Source organism: Pongo pygmaeus, chromosome 22, assembly GCF_028885625.2.
Source record: "Pongo pygmaeus isolate AG05252 chromosome 22, NHGRI_mPonPyg2-v2.0_pri, whole genome shotgun sequence".
Classification (NCBI taxonomy): domain Eukaryota; kingdom Metazoa; phylum Chordata; class Mammalia; order Primates; family Hominidae; genus Pongo; species Pongo pygmaeus.
The window spans coordinates 51,728,740-51,734,739 of NC_072395.2; positions in this window are offsets into that span (position 1 = coordinate 51,728,740).

A 6,000-nucleotide genomic window follows, 5' to 3' on the forward strand; every position below is an offset into this window, starting at 1 on the left:
CAACTGCATTTCCTTAGAACAATCACCATATTTCAGTATGTGTGCAGACCAGTTCTTTAAGTGTACTTTCCATTTTATTACACAGAAATTAAAAAGATGTGTTTTCCATTAGTAAAAAATAAGTTTTTACTGCTCCATCAAGAGCATTCCTGAGGCCAGGTGTGGTGGCTCACACCTGTAATCCCAACACCTTGGGAGGCTGGGGCGGGTGGATCACCTGAGGCCAGGAGTTCGAGACCAGCCTAGCCAATGTGACAAAACCTCATCTCTACTAAAAATACAAAAATCAGCCAGATGCAGTGGCGCATGCCTGTAGTCCCAGCTACTTTGGAGGCTGAGTCTGGAGAATCACTTGGACCTGGGAGGCGGAGGTTGCAGCCAGCCTGGGTGACAGAGCCAGACTCCTTCTTAAAAAAAAAAAAAAAAAAAAAAAAAAAAATTCTTGAGTGAAACTCTTATTTTTTCTTTTCTTTTTTTCTGCAAGTGCATAGTGGTGGTGGAGAGTGCAGTGACACAGTGACTGCCAACTGTTCCGGTTCACGTGATTCTGGTACAGCACCACAGTGCAAAACCACCTGTGCTTTTATATCATCATAGCAAAGGTCAAAAAGTCAAGCATGGATCTGTATCCTTGTAAAAATAGTCTTAACCTTGAGGATCCTTCTGAAAGGGTCTCAGAGACCTCAGAGTCTGTGGGGCACATTTTGACAATTGTTCTAGAAAGAAGAGAGGCTCACTGAGAGCAAAAGTGGTGGACCTCAGGAGGACGAAGCGAAGGTAGAGAAAATTAGCCTTTGGCCTCCCGAATCCAGTGTCCATGCTTCCAGTCTTCTGACCTTTTCATAGCCAGGTAAGGAGGAAGCATTTCTTATTTAAAGCAAAAAGAATTGTCTAGTCTGCATGATAAAGAAAAGTTCCTTCACACAGGGTGAAATGGATACTCTCAAAGCCCTTTTCCTGCCATCCTTCTATCTTTGTTCTTTTCCATGCTCCAGTCCAATTCCAAATCTGTTTTAGGAAACAAAAAAATGTATATTTTGCCACTTTTTTTTTGAGACAGGGTCTTGCTTTGTTGCTCAGGCTGGAGTTTAGTGGCATGATCACGGCCCACTGTAACCTCAACCTCCTGGACTCAAGTGATCCACCCATCTCAGCCTCCTGAGTAGCTGGGACTACAGGCATGCACCACCAGACCCATCTGATTTTTAAATTTCTTGTAGAGATGGGGTCTCCCTATGTTGTCTAGGCTGGTTTCAAACTCCTAGAATCAAGGGACCCTTCTGCCTTGGCCTCTTAAAGTGCTGGGATTATAGGCATGAGCCACTGCACCTGGTCTTGCCACAGATTTTCTGAAACTCAGAAAAGAGGAAAGGGAAGGGAAATAAGTATTTAGAGAAATCATTTTTCGGAACATCTTCAAAACTGAGATTGTGCAGAGATGAGGTCATGGGGCCTGCCTGCCTGCCTTTTCCATGGTGGGGAAGAAGCAGAATTAAATTTCCGTCAGTCCTGCCCCACGTCCTGGCTCTCCCCCACATCACCCTACCAGCTTTCTTTTCTGATAGGGCTCCAGAACTCCACATGGTGGACACTTGTCACTGGGAATGATTCAGGCTTTAATGGGGCTGCTGGGAGTGGGCACAGGGCTTGGGGGCCAGAGGAAGTGGAGCAGGAGCTGTGGCAAGAGGTACAGGGAACAAGCTGCCCCATCACCTTTCCTGAAACATCAAGCAAGTTAACAGGAGGATTTGTTGTGGTTTGGAGTTGGACCTTGGATTATCACTGTCACTGGGTCTGTCACGCACGGTTTGTGACATTGGGCATGCTATTTCATCACTCTCTACCTCAGTTTCCCCTCCATAAAGCCAGGTCATTGGTGGCTGTGGGGGGGATTGATCTATTGGGGGTGTAAGATTGTGTGAAGTCAGTAACCTGGGATGGGGGTGCTATTTGAACAGAGCACGCCAAGGAAGGTGTGTTTGAGCCAGGGGATCTGCAAAGAAAATATGGTTCCCAGACAATCATGTCTCCATTTTCATCAGAAGAAATCCAGGGGCAGAGTTCAGTGATGAAACAAGTACTTAACTCAACCAAGACTCAAACCCTGGTCTTCTGTTTTCTGGTGTTGTCCTCTGGCCAAAATAACCCTGTCATGTTTGGTTGAAATCATTATAAGTGCTGCCCCAGATGCTACCTAGGGCTCCTCCAAGTTTCTAGTTCCTCCTTCCACAAACCAGAGGCCACAGCCCTTGATTTGAATTTTAAATTATCCAGGAACTTCCTACCCAAAGAACACACAGCCCTTATGTACAGCAGCTGGTGGCAGCTAGCTGAGTTCGAACAGATGCAAGAATCTCATAATCTGGGCCAGATATTAATCTGTCTTTTCTGTAACAGCAAAACAGAAGGGTGAGTCTTGAAGCAGTGCAGGGGGAAACCCCTTATTGTGCAACTCTTTTGTAACTCCTGGGCGGAGTTTGGACATGTGACTTCTGCTTGAAATTTAACATTAGGGGAAGGACCATTTTTGGTCATAGCTGAGGTGATGACATCTTGGCAACTGGAATGGACATGACCTCTGTTCCATGTACTATGAGTAACTGCCCCCTCCCCATTTCTCAAAGTCATGTTCAGATGGCAAAACTGCCTGGGATTACCACATCTGACTCTTGCTAGCTGTTTCTGTGTCTATGGCTTCATACTCTCCAGACATAGACCTGGGGCTCAGCACGCATGTATGTTTGAGTGGCATAAGGTCAGAAGCACAGATCCAGGAGAGACTGTGGCCTGGAGGAGGTGGGTTGGTTGGAGGACAGAAAGTGGAGGTGGGAGCGAACGAAGATAAGTAAACAAAAAAATGAGCTCTTAAGCAAAAAAGATTGCCTGTCTGCTGTAGCCTGTAAAGCTCTGATGAGAAATACCTTTATGATTTGCTGGTAAACTCCACCCAATTTGGTTCTGGAAGAGGTTATTTTTCATTGCAGTGCAAGCATGTAATTAGTTAATTGGGAAATATGGCACCATTTTCAAAGTTCACTTTCATCTGTCATCTCATTTACACCTCCCTGTGACCTGGGAGATTGGTTTTATTATGCCCATTTTACAGATGTGGAAACTGAAGCTCGGAGAGGTGAACCCCCTAAAGAGAAATTGGAGAGGCTTATCCTGACTCATCCGTGATCCCTGATTCCTTGTGCTTGAGATGCAGACTGCGGCTTGGGAATACGGGAGGGCTCAGAGGGCTGGAGCTCAGCTGAGTGGCCGGACGTTCCCTCAGAGGGTACCCTCCTTTGGCTTCCTGGTGACCCTAGTAGTTGTCAATAGTGCTGCAGGTGCTTCATGCCTTCCCACCGTCTGGATGAAGCTCATCCTAAGGAATTAGCATCTCATTTCTAATTCTCAGGTCCTCAGCAATCAGACTTGTATTTTGGGTCAAATTTGCATACCTTGGGGCTTCTGTCTTCTCGAGCTATATATGGACCCCAGAGCAAATCTCAACCATGGTTCAAAGTCAGCCTCTGGGAATCTGCAGATCACTGGAAGCCAGGCTGTCCACACTTGCTGGAAGCCACTTCCTAGTGAAGGAGCCCTGGAGGAAAGAGGCAACGGTATAGGAGTCTCCCTAGAGTGAGAAGCATGGAGCCCAGCACTTCAACTATGTCTGTGGCTGGAGACAAAATAACCAGTTGCTCCTGGTCGCTGCACGTCAGCAATTGTATCACAACAAGAGGCCACAGGGCATCACCCTACCCAACACTGTGATGCGGGCCGGGGTCACATGTGCTTAAGTGTCTCTGTAAATCAGCCCTTCAGTTGGGATTAAGACAGTTCAGGATCCCAAGAACACACATGCACACACACAACCCACTTGCACACACATGTGTGCAGTCACACATCCAGAGACACACATATACATACATATACACACATGTGCATGTGTGCATACAGGTATTCACATGCACACACACATGCACACTGATACACTAACACACATGTGCATATGTGCACACATGCACACACACACACATACATCACTCCTTTTGCTTGCTTCACCTTTTCTGTCTCTGCTCCTCCTGGTGGTCATAACCTCCCATGCCCTGTCTCCTGTATCAATGCCCCGGGACTACCTACTATAACAAAGTGTCACAAACTGGGTAGTTTAAAGCAACAGAAATGTATCCTTTCACAGTTCTGGAGGCTAGAAATCCAAGATCATGGTGTCTATAAGGTTGGTTCCTTTTGAGTGCAGTGAGGACAGAGCCGGCTCCAGCCCCCTCTCCCCTTGGCTGGTAGATGATCATCTTCTCCCTGTGTCTCTTCATGTCACCTTCCCTCCTTGCTCCTCTCTGTGTCCAAATTCCCCCTTTTTATAAGGATACCAGTCATATTGCATTAGGGCCAGCTCTAATTATTTCATTTTAACTCAATTACCTCTGTAAATAACCTACCTCCAAAGACAGTGTCATTCTGAAGTTCTAGGGGTTAGGACTTCAACATATCAATTTGAAGGCACACAATACAGCCCATATACCCCTCAACACTAAATAAGTTACATGGTAGTTCTATTTTTACTGCTTTGAGAAATCTTCATCCTGTTTTTCGTAGTGGCTGCACTAATTTTCACTCCCATCAACCGTGTGTCCCCTTTTCCCGGCATTTTGATTTGCATTTCTCTCATGATTAGTGATGTTGAGCTTCTTTTTTCATATACCTGTTGGCCATTTGTATGTCTTCTTTTGATAAGTGTGTATTCATGTTTTGACCACTTTTTAATGGGATTATTAATATTTGTTGTTTTTACTGTTGACTTTGTTGAGGTTTTTGTATATTCTGGATATTAGTTCCTTGTCCAAATGAATAGTTTGCAGATATTTTCTCCCATCCAAAAGGGCATCTCTTCCCTTTGTAGATTGTTTCCTTTGCTGTGCAGAAGCATTTTAATTTAATATAGTCTCATTTGTCTATTTCTGTTTTTGTTGCCTGTGTTTTTGAGGTCTTAGCCATAAATTGTTTGCCTAGCGCAATGCCCTGAAGTGTTTTTGCTATGTTTTCTTCTACCAGTTTATGGTTTCAGGTCTTATGCTCAAGTTTTTAATTCACCTTGGGTTGATTTGTGTACAAGGTAAGAGATAAGTGTTCAGTTTCATGCATCTATACGTGAGTATCTAATTTTCCCAGCATCATTTATTGAAGAGGGTGTCCTTTTACCATTGTATGCTCTTCATACTTTTGTGGAAAATCAATTGGTTGCAAGTATGTGGATTTATTTTTGGATTGTCTGTTCCATTGGACTATGTGTCTATTTTTATGCCAATACCATGCTATTTGGGTTACTATAGCCTTGTAGTATATTTTAAAGTCAGATAGTGTGATGCCTTTTTCTTTTTTCTCAGAATTGCTTTGGCCATTCAGACTCTTTCACACTGTTTTTTCTATTTCTGTGGGAAAAAATGATGTTGGTATTTTGACAGGGATTTCATTGAATCTGTAGATTGCTTTGGGCAGTATGGTCATTTTGATTATATTAATTCTTTCAATCCATGAGCATGGGATGTCTTTCCATTTGTTTGTGTTCTCTTTCATTTTTTTTCATTAGTATATTATTATTTGTGCAGTGAGCAGAGCAAAGTCAAGCACACACTGTTTCTAGAACCTGGCTGGCTCCCCTCCCCCAGCCCAGCTGATTGTCCTGGTTGCCAGGCACTTGTTTGCATTAGAGACAGAACACTCTGCAGGGTTCTGAATGGTCAATCGCGGTCCTTAGGCCACTGGCAAACAGAGGCAGAGCCACAGAGGGGCTGCTACTCCTCAAAATGTCTCTCCAGCCACTCTGGAGCTGGTGGGGGCTGCCCTGCTGGTGATGGCTTGAGAGAACCCCTGGGGGTCCCTGTGCATCCCGGGGAGGTCCCGGTTTGTGCCGCTGTGGTGATCTTAGTCATCAAGAGATGACACACTTTATGACAGAGGAAAAGAGCTGAGCCAAACGCTGTTTCCATCAGG